The sequence below is a fragment of the Embiotoca jacksoni genome, unplaced genomic scaffold, assembly GCF_022577435.1.
Source record: "Embiotoca jacksoni isolate LCO1_2020_lvr unplaced genomic scaffold, fEmbJac1.0.p SCAF_10, whole genome shotgun sequence".
In the NCBI taxonomy this organism is placed as follows: Eukaryota; Metazoa; Chordata; class Actinopteri; family Embiotocidae; genus Embiotoca; species Embiotoca jacksoni.
In genome coordinates, this window is record NW_027185230.1 from 18,191,302 (window position 1) to 18,213,479 (window position 22,178).

Genomic DNA, 22,178 nt, shown 5'->3' on the forward strand with positions numbered 1-22,178 from the left:
CTATTTGGTGGTTAAATGTGATTATGATTTGAAATTTCATGCATGCCCCAAGTCTGCTGCCCCAATCAAGCAGTGCAATTTAGTCCTGCAAATGTGCATGAAATTGTTTTTTTATTATTCTCACTTGAACACATGATCTACAGCACACATGCTATAAAGTGTAACCGGGTAAAAAAACAAAACAAAAAACAAGGTTTGAGTTTGCAACATTTAATCCCTGCAGGTTTTAAGGGGAAGCCACACATGCTGCTTTTGTTTTTCCCCGTTTATTCACACATCACCAGATAACTGAGTGGATCAACAGCACTGGTCTTTGACAGGCCATTTCAAGTTCTCAGTGAAAGCCACTGACTTTAAAATGGTCTTGGGAGTAGCATCACTGATTGGATAATCATAGAGGACATAATGGCAGGAAAGCATCTCTGCCTCACACCAACCGGAGGGAAATATTTGCTTAGTAAGCAGAGGAGGCTGCATGCGAGAGGATCTTGCTTGCCTTACTTTCTTTGGGTTTTTCATTTATGTCAGAAAGTCCTGAGGGATGACTGCTCTTTGCGACGTGTGTGAGCCACGCAGGCTGTTTTTAATGAGAGAGTACGAGACACAGTCGTGTTTGTTAAATGCTTTAACCCACACAAGATGAAGTGAAAGACGAGAACTGCCGAACGCTGTGATGTAATTCACGGTTCAGGTCTCCTGTTAGCAGACGGTGAGAGAACCTGGCAAACAAACAAAAACATGAGGAATCCAGAGATGCAGGACTTGGTGGAGGTCAGTGATGCGGGTACTGAGAATCCATGAGAATGTCTCATTACTGCAGTTTTCTAACAGTGGCTTGCTATCTTCTTTTTTTTTTTCCCTCCTCCTCTCTTTCCCCGGTCTCAATTTCATTCTCTGTATGAAGAATGTCGACTTAAACTGGCTGCGCGAAGCAGGCCGACTGAGGGCTGGAGCATTAAGCTAGTAAATCACTTTCTATTCTCATTAAGGACAGCCGCTGACTGGTGAGAAAGGCCTCTCTGTCCTCCCAGTCAGCCAGCTAGCAAATTTGCTGCTTCACCCTTTCAGTGCATGGCTGCGTGCTGTGGAGGAAGAGAAGCGGCTTCACTAGTTTGGGTGTGAGATGCGTAACGAGGCGTGTTCTGTGCAGAGGTTTAGATAGAAAATTGTTGAAGATTATTTATATATAAAAACATTTTTTTTTTTTTAAATGAAATCACTCGAGCGTTCTTCGCGGGAGCACAATCATGTGCCACTTACTCCGGCTTTAACAAGGCCTTTCAGACATTTTCATTTAATGCAGGTACAACGGTGGCATTGAAGACCGTATATATTTGCTTTACTACGAACAGCGTAGTTCTGAAGCTTTGCGAGCATGTTCATCCAAAACGCTGACCACATTGTGAAACTCAATAACTGCTCTTGTCAAATTCATAATGCAGTGAAATGTATAAAATAGTGGGCTGGTTTTTTCCCCCTTTGCTTTTACAGCAGTCAACGGCTTCATGCTGTCTTTATTTTGTTGATATTTTTACGTGCGTTAAACAGAACAGGTTTAATGCAAGATTCCTGAAACAAGCAAAATACTGCTAATTGTTGTATCAACAGTTTCCATGCGAAGCCACTGTAGTCGGACACTTGTTGTGTCCGTCATGACGACGACCACACAACCAACGTCTACGGTGACATGGAGAAAAAAAACGTTCCACCCTTTATATATCTTTTATTGTTGTACTTGTGTTGAGGTCCTGAAGTAGACCTACTTGTATCACTTGTTATATTCAATATTCAACACCATGAAGCATCTCGTTCATCGTGACTTCGTTTTTATTTCTTTTTTCTTGTTGAATGTATTAGCGGTTGTGTTCTAGCTTGAAAAAATGAATTGTTGCAATCAACATGGTAAAAGTACACGGCGTTGTTGATCTAGTAGAGCCAAATGAGCAAATTGAATTACATACACTGGATTTTTATTATCAGAATTGCATTTGTTGCTTCAATATTTTACCTCATCATTTTCTCTCACCTATTAAAATTGTGAATTGGGACGCTCCTGTATTCTACAGAAAGTTAAGCCTTTCCACACACACAATATACGGGCTTATGTGTGGGCGTTCATATTTATTCCTTTTCATGTTTTGATACCCACTAAATATTATATCCTGTCGGACTGCAAAGTGTTTCCACTGTTTTGGATTGAGGCAGCTGCCCACCAGCACTTTCCTTTGTTTTTAAATGTTGCTCTGAAGCTCTTAGAAATATTTTAACATCACTTCTGGTCACAGAACAGAAAAACTCCAACATCACTCCAATCAGAACTAAAGACCAACTCGACAATTGTAAAAGCTCTCAAGTAACTGAAAATGGAACATTTTCTCTTTGACTCTGATATAACCAGAAAAACATTAAACCTTAATTGGCCCACAGCGGTTGGCATTTCAATACTCTTGAGAGCTCTGCTTGCTATTTTTTTTGTGTGACTTGATTTAAGGACAATTTGATCTTTCAGCATTACAAAATTTTACTTTTAGGTTATTTTAAAAAAGTGCATTCTGTTTTTTTCTTGTGCTCATACTTTTAACATTTTCTAAACTGAAACTGCCCTTCCATTTAAAACCATACAAACAAACAAGAAATGACCCCATAAGCTGTTTGTTTACAACCCATAGCCACGACTCATCATGACAGCGCCCTCTAGTGGATGGGTTGATCACGGATTGGACTCAATGTTCGTTTCTCCTTTCAAACTAATAGTCTGCATTACTTTTAACTTCGCGTTGCCTTAACCTAGTGTCTATTATTGTGACCATGACAACCAAAGACTCCTGTTTATTTCCTTTTCTGAACAAAAATTCAATAAAAAATAAAAAAAATTCAGCCCATCATTCACTGATTCAATGCTCCTTATATAGTGGACACTTAATAGTTCACTCACTTGTGAGCAGTAACTTGATTTTCAGACACGTGGTAATCATTTCTATTTAGTGCCGAGTTGCTGAGTGTAATGTAGCACGGCCATTTTTGTTCCATCATGGACGTTTTGAGAGCTCTACGTAGCAGATAAATTTATATATATATATATATATAATAATTGTGTAATTTGGATTGTATTGTGTTGGAAACGAATGTAGTTTGGTTTAATCCAAACTCTGCTGTTGGGAGGAAATGTTCCTATTGGTTGTATTCAGCCCACTTAAGCTTCGTAGCGGCAAGGAACTGGCGATACGTATCGTGATGCAGAGGTTACGATTCAATGCATTTCTTTATAATACGATATAGTAAGCGAAGATCTGATTTTAGTACATTTATATTATATTTACATTTAACACTTTTTTTCTGCAATCAAAACAAGTGGGATCGTCATTTGTATTTATCGCTGTAACATCCAAAATCATAACGGTACTTTTTATCCAATCTGAGCATGAAATTAACATTTGCCGAAATGAGTTAAAAAAAAATTGCAGGTTTCTTTAAGTAAATAAATTAAGTAAATAAAAACATTTAAATGGGCAGTGATGAATATAGAATAATATATATATATATATATATATATATTTTTTTTTTTAGTGCATACCTTATTACAAAACTTAATATTGCAACATATCAATACTTTACAGACCTGCTAGGTACAAACTGTGTGCTCAACTATTTTGCCTCCTCATATCCGCTGCATTTCTCCCCTTTGATAACAAAGTTCACCTTTTTTATTTATTTTTTCACAATAGTGAAAATGCCACCACGGAAATAAGGCATGCCGAAGCATCCCCTATTACCTAAATGTCATCCGATCCGTAATGAGCGTGGCCCTGTATGTTTCCTCGATATTGTCAGATGTCCGATTGCTTTGTCGAAGCCACGTCAGAGGTTATAGGGAAGGTGGTGGTGGGGTTGGGAGGGGGGGGGAAGTAAGTCTCCTTCACACTGTGGCCTGCCTGCTCAGCTTTGATTTATTACCGCAAGTGTCACGGAGAATGTATGAGCAGAAAGGGCAGTATGGAAGAAATGCACAGGGTGCCCCCCCTCCCCCTCACCCCCTCTAACCTGTATTTTATTTTGGCGTTTTTTTTTTGTTTTTTTTACTTACATGTTATTAAACACTGAGAAATATCAATTTATTCAATAATAACATAGCCTATGTACATGAATGTTGTGCTTTGCAGTTTGCCTTCCTGTCCGTTCGTAAGCCTCTACTGTCGTGCTCTGCTGTTGCAGCGTCACTTCGCTTCAGAAATGTGCTTTCAATGCCAATGTTTTAACTCCGTTTTGTAATGCAGGGTGCAAAACATGTTGATAGTTCAAGTGTGTAGCATCATACTTACAAATTCCAGGGAGAGAGCTCTATGCCGCTGAGCTTTGTCACACAAGATCATTTTCTTTGCGTTTAATTGATGTTGTAGGACTGGGTGGAAATCAATAGTTTTAGCAACATGGCTGACTCTGTGAACACCTCATTAAGAGTTCACCTTTTTTTTTTTTTTGAAAGCTTTCAGGCGCTCGATGCAAGATCGAAAACAATCAAATGTTTCCCTGTTCTTTATCGTCTCTGTCCATCGCATGGGACTAAATCTTTACACCTTTCATTTTCCGCCACATCTTCGTCTCTTCTGCACATCTTATCAAACCGTGGCATGTCAAGCAGCCTTTTTCTCCCCCTCCCTCTCTCCCCCGTCTCCCCTCTCTGCCTTTGCTGTATCGCGAGTTACAGAAAACCCTGCTCGCTTGGAGACGGGAGATTAAAACCCACAGTGGGAAAGTGGAAAAAAGAAATGCAGGTACTTTGAGAACTCTGTTCCCTGTGGCACAGGACATGTACACGCTGCACAACATCTCAATCTAATGTCAGGGGTTCAGCTCGGCACCGCGGGACGAGCATTGAAGAGAGGCCAAAGGTCAAGAGGAGAGATGGGAGTTATTACGCCGTGTGGAGCGGAGATGGAGGTTTGAGTTTTTTTTTTGTGATGGCTCTTTCAAATTTAGCGTTACGCTTAATTTAGCTTTGGTTTGAGTTTGATGTGTTTAAAAATACTACAAGGAAGCTCAACTGAAAGACCAAACTGATAGTGTTACGAGACCATACAAATATAACTGATGTCGGGCTTCGTGCAGGCCAGCAAACAATCTAATCATCATTGTTTGACCTGTTATAGTAGACCTGTAGGAGGCTGTCTTTTTAAGATAAATGCAGTGCCATTTGTAGCCTGAATTCATTTAATTCCTCACCACAGTATATCTACCCTCATGTTTTGTTAATATACAGAAAAACAAGGTCTCTGCTGGCTTTGATCATTCGACTGCTCTGCCTGGTGGGTGTCTGGATATATATCTATATATATAAATATATATATATATACACCATATTATGATTGGTTGGAATATGTACATTGTTATTGTGAGACTTGTGAGTTTCGTCGGCTCCCATTGTGATTTGTCAGCTACTTCCAGGGTTGTGGATGTAATTAAACAATGATAATTAAAACACCAGTCCAGATGGCGGTTTACACTCGCATGTGAAAGATTGACTGTCAGTGTGAAACCATATCCTTGTGTGACAAAAGTGGCAGCTTCCATGTTGTTGAACTTTGCCGACGAGATGTGTGACAAATTATGGTCATATGTAGTCCGCGTGTCATTATAGACACAAATATGCATCTCTTTTTGCAAGAGCCTGCTTTTCAGAAAACAAACAGATTAATAAGTTGCATCACCTCATAATGGGAAACGCATCGTACCTTCAGGGAGTGAAGTACCGTGCTCATTTAGCTGAACAGCGACAGACCTAAGTGATGGCATGAGAAGGATGAATGAGCTGTGGTCAGTGACCCGTGCTTGTTGCTGTCCTCTGCACTTACTGTAGCTCTTAATGCTTTGTTTTACCACCAGAGTCTCTCGTCTCTGCCTCTCGGCTCTGGTGGACAGCTTTGATCTCAAGATAATCATTTGATCATTACCACTGCTGAGAGGCACGCTGTAGATTTATCTTTGACGGAATGAACAAAGAACTTTATGTAAATACCCATAATGAATGCACAAGCTGTTCTTTTCCTTTATATTTGTCTGATTAATGCAAAGCAAGAACATGCCCCATTATTCACATGGTGTTCCTATTTTAATAATTAAGAGGATGTTTGTCATATGACTGAATGGCAGTTTTATTCCTTTTATTTACCACATATAAAATCAGCTACTACTTCTTTTTTGGGTGATTTGCTGTTGCAGGATAAGGAAAGACATCGTTTACCCTTTTTCATACATAAATATGAGGTGTTAGCATTGTTTAGTTAAAACAGGTTGCCTGCTTCTGCATATAATTGCTGAAACTCTGAAATGTAATGGTTAAATCGGGTGTTTGGACTTCTGAGTCTCCTGGTTGTGGAATACATGCATGTCGTATATACAACTACTCCAAGCAACCGACAGACATTTTATTCATTATCATTTTGTGCAGAACCTTCACAATGGCTTTGACGGCTTTCACCGGTCGAGGGACAAGAGCAGGGACTTACTTACACTATACCATGTCTCTTTTCATGGAAACTGAAACCAGAAGCCTGCATTTATTTAGACAGCAGCAGAAAAACATCAAAGAAAACCTTGAATTTTTTATGACTAAGAGTTTTTTTTGTCTCTTTGATAGATTCCCACCGATATACAGCGTCCCGTTTACCGCAAAATTTGATTTTGGTAACTTCCATTGTAAATTTCTTCTCAGCGCCGGCTTTGTTTTATGCGTCTGGAGCTGTGTAATTCCACAGTTTATCTTGATGTGTAAAGCTGGACGAGTATCAAAGAATAGCATGGAGGGTGTAGCTAACAAGAGAGCATGCTGCAAGTGGATTCCCAAAAGATTCATAGACTTTCTACTTGTATACTGTAGAGAGGCTTTTTTTTGTCTGCGCACTGAATGCATAATGTGACACTGATTTATAAAAGCAATTCCATTTAGTTGCTCTTTTTGCTCCTTGGGCTCCTCTGGTGTCTCCCCACCACATAATAGAAGGCCCCTTGTGACAAAAACTGTGTAATGTATTTGCTCGCTTCGTAAAATACTTTTTATAATGCGAGCCAGACATTAGGGGCACAGGGACTTCGGCTAAAATCCATCAACTGGCACACAGTATCTGTAAAATGAAGCTCGATATGTAGACATGTTGAATATTTTACTGTTTTTAAAGTACAAAGTTTTGCCTACAGATCACTGAGGTCATATTATAATCCAATTTCTCGACTGATTGACAAATGATGTCCAGACTGTGCGTCTCTATCAACTGTTACTTGAATTTTACCGAATTTTACTAAATCAGCTCTAAATGGTTCAGTTTCTGACAATCTGTGATTGGATTAGATTTGTTTTCAGAACTTCATGATGACTCACCAATCAGAGTTGAATATATTTTCTCCCCACTGCTTCTATCACAATGTAATATTTTTCTCTTCTAGTATTTCAGTATTAAAGTTTGGCAGATCAATACCTCTATAACGTTTAATTTTGCGAATTGATCCTCACATAAAAAGGTTGATACTGAGTGGTTCTTTTTTATAACACAGAATTTCTTTATATTTAATGAAAGTAAGTTTGTATTTGGGCTAAAATTTAGGAAAGCAAGAGAAGAAATGTTTTCTCCTTGGCTTCTCGTTCAGAGGACCACATGCTGGCAGAAATAACAATTAGACAGTGACTGACTGCAGCCGCCAGCTCAAATGAAAATTAAATATTTTCTGGGGTTATTCAGTTTATTACTGAATTCACTTCACTCATGTTTACTCATCTCAAATTGTCTGAATTCATTATCCTGAAAAAAATAAGTAAAACTTGAACATTTACCAATTATTTTAAAGTGAATAAACACATTTTAAATGTGCAGTTAATAAGCAGAAGTTGGCTGTAAATTCAAACACTTAATGTTTTCTTTGGTTCTGCTAAATAACCCTTGCATGTTTTGGTTAGAATAAAAGCCGTTCATCTTCAGAGTGGGCATTTCTACTTGCCAGAAGCATTAAGTCCTCCCCTGACAGACTAAACTAAAAAAAACACAAGCAGAGAAAAAGGCTTGGACAGACAGTGTAATTATGTATATGGAATGAACGGTTTTTTATTTTTTCCTCCTTGAGGCGGCGTCTGCGCACATTTGGATTCCTGCTTGGAAGCTGCGGCGTTGCTTAGAAATCTGAATTTCATCCTCATGCGAGAGCTAACATGGTGCTGAAGAGCAGCTGGAATTTCCTTTTGCATGGGCAGTGCTCTTACTTGTGTGCAGCCTCCAACTTATCTTGTCAGTGTTGAAATGGAAATGCTGCATACCTGCCTGCTGATATTCAGCCAGTCAGCCTGCTCTGTGTCAGCTCCCCGTGAGACATGGAATTAAAGCCATTTTTTTGACCAGTGGTAGTGCTGCTTGCATCTTATAGAGTCCTCTATATAGCTGCTGCCAATTTTTGTAGATGGCGTATAGCTATGCAACATTCAGTTTTTATTAATAATAAAATAATCAGTCAATCACCAGTGAAAGCAATTTATCTTCAAAGTGTCTTTTCTCTTTGGCATTAATGGAAATAAAAATCAGTTGGATATAAAATTACTAATGCAAAATAGAAATCAGACAATTACCAACAATTGGCTGTTGGGTAATTTACTCCATTTCTAAACCAAATTTTCCAATCATTATATCCACTTCCGTCGAGGTGAAAAGTCGTTCTTCCAGTTCTCTGCACATGGATCTTATTATGGTTCCGAAGTGCTCTTTTCATTGAAAGAAATGGAACTGGCTCAAATTACATTCATTCTTCTTAGCGTGGTGCATCAAATTGCAATCTGTAAATCAATGCTGCACTATACTCTGCTATAATTACGACCTGTAAGGATTAAGATTGAAGGGTGTTAAGAGTCTGCATCAAACTGTCTGTAAAATGTATTGTTTACCCCGAACCTGCCTGGCTGGATTTTACTCGCGCCACCGTCTGTGGCTTCAAGAAGACCAAAAAGCCTGTAAATGTCGTCCCACTGGTTGACAGGTTAGATTTCCAGATCACAGGCAAGGAGGAAGCTCTGTACTCTCTGTTTGAGCTCCAGTTGCTGTTTCTCCTACTTGTCCTTGCTTCTTTCATGCACACTCTTTATTTTTCACCAACCTCTGCTTTTGTACTCAACTTTTTGTTGTTGTTTTCTTACCTAAATAGAAAACTGTCCTCCAATTTTCGATGGTCACACAATTCTAAGACATTTTTTTTAAATACAATTCCAAGAAATTATCATATTTTTTTCTCCACCCTTTATCTGCAATCTCACAGTATCAATATGACTTGTATTTATAGTACCACTTAAATCGTCTACATTAGTTTATTATCACAGTGGAAATGTAGTTATGTAGTCTCAACTAACCTAGTTAATGGCATTATTGAAATCACATTAAGGGTCTTATTTTGCAAACATGACAAGCAGTGTGTGTGTTTCAAAGAGGAAAAGGAGAGTCATTGTTCATATAAGCTGGTCACAATGATGTTTAAGACCCATAAAATTTGATTCCCCCCAGAATTTGCTCTGCACCTTGGAAACACGCCAGCGTCGCAACGCTCGCTACCGTCACATCCCCACGGTTCCCACAAAAGATTTTAAACCTTTTATCTGTGCTGCCGTGTTTGTACCTATTTGCATTCCCTTCAAGCTATACAATATCTCAGATTTCCTTTCGGATAAAGAATGTGCACCATTAATCTCCCCTCAACCGTTCCCTCCCACAATTTGTTTTCTGCTCCATCGTGCACATCTGTCCGAGTTCCTGGTGGAGTTGGCTTTATCTTCACAGGGACACATGTTCTTACTGCTTTTTTCTTATTTTTTTCCACAGCGTAAGTCTGGATAATATTGGTCTATTGATTTAAAACAAAACCAAAGCAAGTTCCACTTTGCAGCAGTCACTCAGAGAAAATATTGTGGCTATGACCTCAAGTTGTCTAGACGACATTGCGCTGAACAGTTGTTGGTTTCTTAGACAACGGTGACATTGAACAAGTTTTGCAAAGCAATGTTTTTGACGGAAACAAGAGATTCATACATACAGAATATTATATGGTTGATAAGCAGGGATGCCTGTAATATCTTAAATTAGTTTTTCTTGTCACTATTTTAAGTTCTAAATTGTTGTCTTATAATTATGTATCTTCATAGCTGATGAAAACCTTTTTGTCCAATCTCCATACATACAGAATGAAAGGTTAAAAAACATGCTGTCGGGGTTTTAAACTGATAACGCACAAACTGTTTGAGTCATTATCAAATTCCAGAGTGCCTATCTACCATTTTAAAATATGTCTTCATAAGATTTAATCTTTTTTTTTCTCTATTATACAGCACTACCTAGAGTGAATAGAATGTGTTTTCAGCATATATATGCACTCCTGATAAGCCTTGGGGGAGGATGGGCAGTTGGCCTCACACATTGTATGCTTATCCAGAAGAGGCTCATTGGTATGTCACGGCTGTACCCCTCTCGCCTCCATTCAGAGGCGCAGCACACACTGTGCATTTTTTCAGGTATTTTGTCTGGCTCTGGATTAGCTCTGATCTAACAGCAATTACCCTTAGTTGTGTAACACAGCAGAGCGCGCTCTCCTGAGGTCACCGGTAGGTGGAACGTCCTAACCGGTTAGGAGCACCGTCAACGTGAGCGATATGCATTGCATTTGATTTACAGCCTTTATTTTGTGGTCGTTTTATCTATCGGACGTTGTGGTTGTTCGTCGTTACTTCAGCGTAAGTTCACCGTTTGTGGATCTTTATAAATTAAATTAAGATAAAGCGGAAGACGACATAAATGCCACAAAACAATGCCATCATGCCCAGAAGGGATTTAAAGAAAAACAAAAAACAAAAAAGTATTAATAGCTTACACACAAAGATAGGCATGTAGACATATTCTCCTCCCGTCTGTTTGCACATTCAGAAGGGAGGCTGAAAAACACATGTAGCAAGTCTGGTTTTCATGTTGGTGTCACCTCTTCAAATGAATAAATCACATGAAGGAAACAGGCAGAAAACAGTGAGATGTGCAGCCAGTTGGAGGCATCATGGTAGCTGCATTCCAAAGGAAGGAGGATTTAGGTTCCTCCTCCAGAGACACATGAAAGTGTTTTTTATTTTTTTATTTATTTTTTGTTTTTTTTAATTGCTCTATGTTCTGGCTCTGACGGGAAGCCGGGATTCATCTTGTTCTGGACATTTCTGGTTTCTCAGTGGTCTCACGGATGGTTAAACTGCCGGGTTAAAAGCAAACAGATAACATTTGTTTATAGAGATGTGCCTGAAGAATATTTGTCTCATTCCAATTCCCTACTCATTCAACTAAAGTTACAGCCAGGTAATCAACTAATTTCCTTTGAGATGTCATTTATACTCTTAATTATAAAACTGAAAGATAAACAACAGATTAATTGGTATTGAAAATAATCATTAGCTGCACTATCGTCCCTTTTGTGACATTAAGAAAGCAACAACCTCATTTCCTTTTTTATTGAAGAAGTGTTGAGGGATGATGCTGTTTTGACAACGGGGCTCTTTTGGTAAAATGTTTTCACATCTCTGTGTATACAATCTCCCCAAAGGCGGCAACATGCTGAATCTGTTTACGGTGACGAGAACTCTGATTTGCTTCTGATACTCACTGCCACAGGGTAAAGACGCCACTACTTTTGTCACTGCTGTAATGCTCACACTACAGTATATCTTCGTTTTATGCTGTAAGCTTTGAAATCACAGCTTTAAAGATGCCATTTTCTGACATGAGATTAAATGGTATTTTCATTTGATCTTTTTTTTTAACTTCTGTATAGTGTCATGTCAAAATTGGTTTTCTAGTTCCTTGCAAGCTAATTATGTTTTGTTAATTTAATGTATTGTACAGGGAAGTAGTTTTTAGCTGCACCTTAAAACGATACCGTACAAATATAAGGACAAAACAGCAACGACTCGGCATCAATAAACAACATATAAATACAAAAAAAAAAAAAAAAAAATATATATATATATATATAAATATATACAGTGCATGGAGTGGATAAAACCTATGATTTATATCTGCATGAACTGTATTATACAGTACATGTGATAGATGTGAGTTTTAGTGTAGATAATGTATAAATGTACAATTTTCAGTGAGCAGGCTGTGTTGAACTAAAGCACAATAGCTGTTACCGTGGTTACTTCAGAATAACATTAAGTTTTCTATCAGACAATGGTGTTGGAACATTTCCAAAAATGTTATGCTTTTTGTTTGTTTAAAAATTCTGATCACAAGATTGAAATATTGCCCCATTTATGGGCTGTTGTTAAGCCTGCAGCATTTCTGTCTTTAGTTGTTTGCTCATTTGCAGCATATTTGATAAATGCTTCATAAAAATGTGCGGTCAAATTGTTAAAAAAGCTTTGCTTGGTTTGCTTATGTCTTTAGTTGCCACCCTCGAACTCTCAGCACCGATGTTATATGTTAACGCCACTCCTACCTCGAATATTATATTCAATTATTAACAATCCAGATTTAGAGCCATTTTCCAAACTGGTCCTCAATATCAATTGTAGTTATGGATTGTTTTAGGAAACTATATGGACATTTTGGAAACCAGACAAGTCGTCCTATATTGCCTTGTGCGCGGTGTGCCTTCTAACCATTAGTCCAATGTGTGATCACTGTTCCGTAACGTGACCGCAATCAGGACAAATGGACTATTAACTGTGTAATGAGACAGCTCAACAAACAGAATTAATGGGACCATTCAAAATGTCACTCTCCAGCTATCGACACTCAGTTAGGCTTGTAACAATGAATGTCAGAGTCCAGGAGACTGCTCGACCTCGGCCAAAGTGAATACAGACAGTTCAGTTTTTTTTTTTGGCAACTTCACACAACTCTAGCGAGAACTGGTTCATCAGTTTGATAATTCGTTGAATTCGGAGCATAGTGCTTCATGTTTTTGTTGTTGTTGTTGTTGTTTTTTTTTTACTATTTAGTATTTGCCAAGTTTTCATGCAAACAAAAAGCCTTCTTGCTGAGGGAGCTACGCGTGTTATTAGCTTTCAGATAATTCTAGAATGATGTTCATGGTGATATTTGTACAGAATATAAAATATGATCAGTTTACAAAGTTACAAAATGAAATACAATTTTAAACTTTAGTACAATGAATAGTATTGAATTATTTGACAGAAGCATAGAATATCTTCGTGTATTGTCCCATCCCAATCTAGAAATCAGTAATCAGTATCCATTCTGTATTACTAATGTAATAAAGGTATGCGATAAAAGTCCTATTTTGATTTAGTGTTAGACTCTCCACTTGTAATATTACAATTAGGCCAATGATTAGATGATGATCTACTGTAGATCTGAAGTTAAGATGACACTGGTTGCTAATAATATGTTTGCAGAATTTCAAACACTTGAGATAATTTATGTCCCATTGTTTTCTTTTATTTGGTATTTTTGTATCCACACTTTTGACTTGTTGGATGCTGTCAAAGCCGGCTGGTTCAACATGAATAAACTACCTGACAACCTAATGATGGATTTATTCCTTTGCACTTTCACTATTACATCCACTGATCTAATGGGATTTGCCAGACTGACTATTATGATAAAGTAGGTGAATGATTGTCAGGATGTTGCCTCTCATCAGTCATATTAATTGCATTTATACGTCATTATTACAGTCTACTAATGGATGATAGCTGCTTGCAGGCGGGCTCTCTTCTCCATAACCTAATTGAGTTTGAGCCAATGTTTTTTCTGTCTGAATGCAAATTGCAACTTGAGCGCTGTGTTTTCTGGTGTCTTCATAAAAACCGTCCTGTCTTTGACTGCTTAATGCTATTTGTCAGTGGATTTAAACAGGCTTCTTAGTTTCCAACCTATTGATCCAGTGACTGTTAAAGGTTACATGGCTTAAGAGAGTCAACATCTAATATACAGGGATCAAAACAAACATATTTTTAGGGTATTGATTTTTGTTTTTCACTGCAGTGAAGCCAACCAGATGGAAGCAAAACAAGAAAGCAGAGGGTTTGCTTTTCGCTCTTTTAGAAGTCCTTTTCTGTTATAACAATCTAACAGTTACATACCACATATTATCTAATGTAATAATACATTGTTTAGAAAATTGCAGTAAAGAATCAAGAAAAATGATTGCAGTATAGTCAGGCAGATGGCATAGATATAGAGAGTAATTAGATCCAGGAAATGAAAAACCCTTTGCGTCCTTTCAGCTTAACTTCTGCCGTCTGACACAATTGTGACAGACGGCAGTTGTAGGTTTGACCATGTTGGACTGTTTGATGCTGATCAAACAGGAGTTGTAGAAATTAAACGATGAAATAAAACGCTCCTATAACCCGAGTCCTCTACAAAATGTCTGCATTCGTCATTGTATTTCAAGGTTTTTAATCTACACACTTCGCACACCTTTGCACTCGCAGCCCACACAAGTTTACTTGTGCCGTTCCGAATGGCTGGTTCGCGGTTACATTTCAGGTATATTGCTCGGCCTGTTTGACTGGCAGAAGCCATTTGATTAGTGCCCCGGCCGTAGTCCTGTTGAGGTCAGACAGCTGCCTAATGATGTGTTGTGTGATTTTATGGACTCCTCCCGTGAGTGTTGGTTCGGCCACTGTAATAACCTGTCACTGAGGCAGAGTCGCCCATTACGAACCACGCATAAATATTTATGTATACTTCAGACACGGCGGTAAAAGTCCCTCAATCGCACCGTAATAATGACATTTCATTGCAGTTTGTTTGCCTTGTAAATACTTAATCCTTTCAAGGCAAAGATGCTTGTAAGAATTGTCTAAAAGTAATAACCACAAATTCAAATGTTTATTTTTTTTTTATGTTAGTCTGTTTTATATTTCTGTAAATTATTTATCATTGGACATCAGCCAGCAACCCCCTTTTAAGATGTGATAGTACTGAGAGTGCCAGACGGGCTTCATTCATTGACTTTGGTCATCAGGTTAACAATATGTCTGTATGCTTAGTTAATTCCACTTTGACTGGTGCCGATCTAGAAACACACAATTCATTTAGTTTGGAAGCCATGTGCTGCTGTCTGCTTCAGTCAGTGGAAAACCTGTTTCAAATGAATGTAAAGATAAATGCCAGGATGGATAGAAATTATATTATGTACTTCCTCTTAGTTTATATGATTATAAACCAAATTGAATATTTTTTTAGAATACAAGATAAAATCCACTAAAATGACATTAACATTTATTGGGAGACTAAAATGCAGTCATGCTGCTGCCATTTCCAAATTTGACAAAGCATTGATCCCAAAAACAGTAAATACCTGGAAACACTGAATCAATGGATGTCCCAGTTTTATTGTTAATAGAAAAGGCTGTGTTCCTTGTTTGTAGAACATGGAGAGTGTAATTACTTCTTATCTGCTTCTTTGTGGTCTCTATCAACATGACAAAGCAAACCTTGTAGCCATATTCTCAGTCCCAACACAACATGAATATTGCCAGGCTTCTACTTTTACTTGTGTTTTTGTTCTCCTGTCTTTGACTATCAGCCTGAGGCACATGACATTTAGAGCTGATTCGGGGCTTTCACAATGCACCCATGAATATGAGTTATAAAGAGACAGTTAGACCACAAATAGGATTTATGTATTCTGTATACTTAGTGTGACATTACTTCAATGTACTTTATTCAAGTAACCACAGCTGATTGTTGAACAGTTTCTAATTGGTTGCCATCATGCAATGGCAATTGCTGAAATGATATCGGATGCAATGCACACAACGCCTTGGTCCAATATTAGACAGTATTTTTTGTGATCTTAAATAACTTTGGCTGTTCTACCTGTGACCTCTTTTTTTTTTTTTTTTTAAAGCTAAATCTTTTGCTTATCTGTAAAAACAAAAGTTAAAAATGACATGATATGACCAAATATATTTGAGAATATGACATTTTACATACATAAATGGGTTTGCGTTTGTTTGGTTTTTGAAACTCGGGACATTTCGTAAATTTTTTTGTGCAGCATTTAAACAAAATCAGTCATAAAATCATGCCAACGCAATCATTTTTTTAATGGAATTTAAAAGCAGAACACAGAAAGTTAAGAGTCCGTTCTGCTTTTATTAGTGATTTATTATGTGTTGATCCTAGCTATGGTACATGTTTACTTGGGCTGAGTCTCATATTATTCGCTGCAGTATAATGTCTCTCATTTCAGCTGAGTATATGTGACTTCTGAGATTGAAATCAATGCACATGCAGGATCCCCATGTTGCAGTGCATATGCATTTTACAGATGCCAAATTTAGCAGGCACTACACCAGGCAGTGATGATGCAAAAGAGTGATGATTCATAACTGTCTGAAGTCTCAATTTACTGCTCAACATAGAAAAATTAGAGTGTCTAGTAGTGTCATTCATTTAGAGAGTAGTAAATGATTGATTGCAGATGCGGCACTAATTATGTATGATTAATCATTTCAACCAGGGGTGACTCCAGGTTGTGTTTATCACTGACTTTTATTGTGGCTCCAGAATCCATAAAATCTGTTTTTACACAATCATTTTCTTTTAATCTCATTTGTGGGAGGATGCGGGTGCTATTTATTGGCTACTATTTCTACCTTGGGTATTCCTTATTCCACATTCTGCCCATAATAAGCACATTTGAGTAAAAAGCACTGAGTATTTGTATTATTAGTCTCTATTCTGGCTAAACATGAGACTGCTGCTGGTTCCAAGTAACTACCAATGACTGCCAAACTCCTACATCTACACTTGTGTAGCCAGGTTTTGTGTATGTCACAGCTTTTCTTTCACACTCTTTTTGGCTCAGGGGCTGCTGCATAATTTAGTGGTCTGAAGTAGTGACCTCATCCACGATGTGACACGGACCATTTATTATACTCATAGCTTTTTCATATTTGTGTGGCCTGTGGGAGCTTAAGACTTTGTTCCCCAACAATCCACATTTTCAAAAACATGACTAATAGTATCCAACAAAGGCTCAGAAAAATAAAAGTAAGCGTATGTGTCTCTTTGTTTGTTTCTCTGGAGATGTTAATGCCTCCCAGAAGAGCAACTTCAGCCAATAATGCGTTAATTTTAACTCTTAGTTTCTAAAGGGACTCTTTGGGGGCCCTTCCTCTGATAAAACAATTGCAGGCTGAAAACAAATAAGGGCAACATTTCAAATATAAAAATATAATAGAAAAAAATGCAGCTACACGATGGTAGAACACGTCTTTACCCATTTTAATCACCATTGGCAACACAAAACCAACAATTTTCCGGCACTGTACAGTTGTGCCAGCACATTTCATTTTAGCTCTGCTAAGTCCAACACAGGACTTCTCTAATGCTCTTTTGTAGGATTTTTTGCACTGAAGAGATACTTCTTGCAATAACACAAAAAGAACATCAAGAGAAACAGACTAAAATCTGGAAAAATGAGCGTTTAACTTTACTTGGTATTGATGGTTTTTATTTCGTACAAAGTCAGGCAGCTCTTTTTATGAGGCTGACATAAACTAGTACTTGGCACATAACACTTAAATAGCAGGAACCCCGATGATTCCTTAAATGTACAGATGTGTCAGAGAGGTTTTTTGGTGGACTTTATCAGATGTATTTGTGTTTATTAGATACGTCTGAGAAACATCTGCAACTCCTAATGTCCTGCAGGGCTTTGAAGGTCATAGAAGGAACATACAGAATACTGTGGCTCAGATATCAAACTGCTGGACCTGGTGCACCTAAATTGACCCAAGCATCCATTACCTTGAGTGTGTAGGAGGCAGTTTAACACTGTGTGTAAACCTCAGCTTGGAATAAGTGTTTAACTCCTTCAGGGAGAATCTTATTTTAAGCTTTTTTGGGGGGGTCGAGCAAACAGCTATTAGTTTAATAATTCAGAGCCTGATCACTGTTGATAAAGGTGGCTCAGAATCCATCACGGCACCAAAAGGGACAGATTTATTCAGGGGAAAATGTTTTGTCGGAGTCTTATATTCTCTTCTTTTAAGATAGCAACTGAATGAAATTTTTCACTTTTCAATGTGGAGGGATCTTGGAGGCACACCAGAGCAGAGCAGAAGGAGAGAGACGGAGCCAAACACCGCCTGCAGCCAACGGGATGATAATCCAAGTGGTCGACATCCGCTTAAGGAGTCTACTTGGCACCTGACAAAATGTTTGAGCACAGTGTATTTTTCATGCATTTTTAAATCAGCATTACGGATACACAAAAGTCAGCAAATGTTTAAAAAAGTAAACTCTGTCCGAACTTAATTCTCCTTGCAATTTCAGACACACATTTATCTTACCTTGAGCTATATTTCCACAGGGGTGCCTCAGAGGCATTTATCATTGAGATGAAAAACAGAATCTGTGTCATAGACTCGGTTAAAGCTGTGTGCTTTTATGTTTTGTACCTGGGGCTCGTCACACAAAGCAGATAAAAACCTTAGCCCCCTCGAAATCAGGACTGTGGATGCAAGTGAAAAAGACCTGTTTCAGGTCTTACACTGATCCCGCCGTGCGAGACGGGCCTTTTGTTGTTGGCATGAAAACAGCTGCTTTTGTTAGTGTTTGTCTGCACATTTATTCTGTGCGCTTGCGGCTTCTGGTGTCTGTGATTCTTCCCATGAAGTGTGTGTGCGTCTTAACGGTGTCGGCTGTCTGAAGGAAACTGAGTTGCTGGCAAATGACATCTGACAGAGGCCGTCTGTTATGGTCATGTGATACAGTCTCAGAGCAGCGGAGGCCTGTTTAATAGATGTGGCCTGACCATGAATCCATGCAAGAAAACAGAGAACAGATGATGGGCTACATACAAACAGGCAGATTCTTAATTCATCATATTCTATTCCAGGATAGCTCCGTCTACCATTAAAACCGCATGCATTTGTTCACCGGATTTTGCCGTGGCGTTCGTACCAGTGTATTCATCACGTTCACATCTGTGGATGTTATCAGACCAGTGTGGACGATGTTGCAGAGCAATGGCGGGACTGCTTACTGAAGTATTCCTTTTGCATGTTGGGGCGGGTACCGAACTTCGATACTGCGATTGCTTCGGTACTCTTTACAACCAAAAAAATGGCCCTTCCCAGAAAAAATAGACAAGGAAAAGAAGTGCGATCACGTGCACTATTTAACTAGAGCAGAAACCCAAATTCCAAACACATTTTTGCTGACATGATTTCTACTATAAAATGTAATATCATTTTTAGTTTCTGGGTATTTGTGCCAAAATCGTTATCAAAACTTAACATAACATAAAGTACAACCGTGTTTATTCAACCGAACATCTAAATAGTCACCGCTAGTCTCTGACATAAGAGAAGGAAACCGTCATCTGTAGGAGTGTGGTGAAAGCAGACAATGAAAACAAACTGCAGCTTTTGTTGTTTCAACCTCAACATTCATTTTCTGTTTTGTTTTAATTGGTGGATTTAGTAGCCATTTTATTTGTCTGTGTGACTGAGTTACAGCTAATGAACGAGTTTTTGTGTTGGCAGGCAAAACACCAGTATTACTTCCTCCTCTAACATCTCTTGGTTCTGTTGGATTTACTCGCACATAAAGCAGCCTTGAATCTGGCATCCCGTCGTGTGCGTTGCTACAGTCAAAGAGCCAAAACGCAGCAAAGCCTGTTTATGAGAAAACAGTAAAAAGACTGGACAGAAAATCTGCACGTCGCAATTCCACTTCCAACAGTAATAAGTCTGTGACCTTAGCACAAGGAATCACACAGGAAACCCCTTTCATCATTGAACTTACACAAATACATGCATACGCACGTCGTTGTTGTTGTTGTTGTGTGTACGTTGTTTCACTCACCCACCCGTCACATATGCCTACATCTCTACATCTGAACCTGCGTTGGCTCAGATACGAATCAATGTACCAGTCAAGTGAATCCAGGTGGGGTAGAAATCCACTTACAGACCTCTGATCACAATCAGCGGTGGAGAAACTGCATGGAGGCGGGTTTGCCTTGGCTTCAGAAACACATGGCTTATGGCGTGATGGGGGAGAGCTATGGAAGGGGAAGCAGAGAAGATTACATCTCGGGCTCTGTGGGAGGTGCTGGTGGTGAGCAGGAAAGAACACATGGGGTCAAATTCACAGAACTAACAGAGACTGACAGGCTAGTATGAGGTCGAGGTTAGATGAGTTACTCCAGTGATCTGCTCTGAGTGCACAGTTGTCTGACTGATCCATGTGGCGCGTAAGACATATATGCGTAGGTGTATGCATTTTTCAAACATGGAAAGCATACTTAATTATCTGTTCGCCGGCAGACTTGTTTGGACAACCTAAACGCTTATTGATACATAAAACATTTCACCCAAGAATATTAAGCCATCAAATGTGATTTAGTGCAAAGAGGAAGTCAGCGGGAGGCCTCACCAGGATAACATTTTGATGTGATGACTACATGGAAAAACACTGTTGCGTTAGAGAACGTGAAAGATTATTTCTGTCTCCTTTAACATCTCTTGGTTATGTTGGATTTACTTACACATAAAAGCAGCCTGGCATCTGGTACCCCGTCGTGTGCGCTGCTACGTTCAATGGCTTTGGCACGGTCATTTTAAAACACATTTTTGTGATTATATTGCTACAAGAACAACTAATTGGAAATAATATGTCATAATGCAATAACACAAACTTTTTAAAATCACCCTTGAACAGTGTTTTCACACATGGTTGTTGAGGAAGTGAGGATTTATTGGTGCTTAATGTTTGATTGTTTTCATAGCCTGGAACTAGCCCCGTCTAATCTGCCTCATATAACTTTCTTTTCTAAAGGGACTGCCTACAATGCCTCTGTGCTGTTCTGTGCCAGGCCACTTAGCTACCTTGGCTGGTGGTGCCTGCTGTCTGCTATAACCGTAGAGACCTCTCCAGGAGACTGTTGCCCAAAGAAAATAATTGATATCATGCTGCAATAGCTTCCCAAATTAAGATGAGACATTGGAGGCCAGGCAAAGAATCGACACCTTTATGAGCTTTCCTATTGTGGCTGAGTGAGTCACTGTTGTTGGACAGTTTTTCTCTGCCACTCCTTTTCCTTGTATCCTCTTTTCTTTCCTTGCATGTGTTCTTTCTCTTTAAAAGATACACTAACTCGCACACAGATATTTTATATTTCCCCACTTTCATTTCATGTTAGTGACAAATTAATCTTTTTGGACACCTTGGAAACATTATTCAAGTTGTTGAGCCTTTCTCCCGTTGAGAAATGTTTTTTGAAGTGGTTGAGGGACAAGTGAAATGAGGGAGGTGTGTCTTTGTAATTCGAAAATGTCCCCGGTATTGTTTGCCACCTTGATACTTTCTATTGTATTTAATGGCACTCTACCTTCAAGGAAATGCACAATTATGCTTTGTATGCACAAGTAACACTTTCATGCACATTTATTTCTGAGAACCCATGGAGACTATCTGAAAGCTTTCATATGTAACCCATTTTATAGCCCCATTCACTCATCTCCAATCATCGTTGAAATGGCTCACTACAACTCCACTTGGAAACCACTGTCTGTTGTCGAGGTGAAAGTGTCTTTGTACGTCAGCATATTCAACATGACGAATCTGTCCAATGTAGTCTGCAGGCAGGCAGGCTGTCTGTCTATGTCAGCAAGGCTTTTTAAGTGCATAATTATCATAAAGACGTACACTTTTCTCCTTGCTGGGAAATGGAGCAAGCTGTCAGAAATTTCCATCTAATGCGCCTGTCCATGTGAAAGTTCTGTTGGAGTGCACAGGTGGAGACGTAACCTGTCTGTAATTGTAAAAGTACACTGTTCATTTCGGTGACATTATATGCAATGGATAACGTACAGTATAGAGATAATGCAGTATATGACAGGATTGTCTAAGCAATTTCTTTTGTTTTGCCATTTGTGTACTGAAAGGAGTTTAGATTAAATGTCTGATCTGAGCATGTAGAAAAATATTTCAACGGCAACTTCATGGACTGACGTAGAATTTGGTACCACATTCAAGATCCTCAAAAAAAGATGAATTGGAATGAGTTGTTGATTTTATTATTTATTTTTTATAATGCACCACCAACTCTGAGTTTATAGAATAATACATTGCATAATTTTTTTTTAGGGTCTTACTATCAACTTGACCCATACATGACAACAACCA

At 38.6% G+C, this 22,178-nt stretch overlaps 1 protein-coding gene across 1 annotated transcript in view; it reads left to right on the plus strand.

Annotated features, from left to right (window-relative positions):
- The window catches only part of LOC138211543 (astrotactin-2-like), a 230,758-nt gene that overhangs the window by 974 nt on the left and 207,606 nt on the right, over positions 1–22,178 (plus strand). The window lies entirely within an intron of this gene.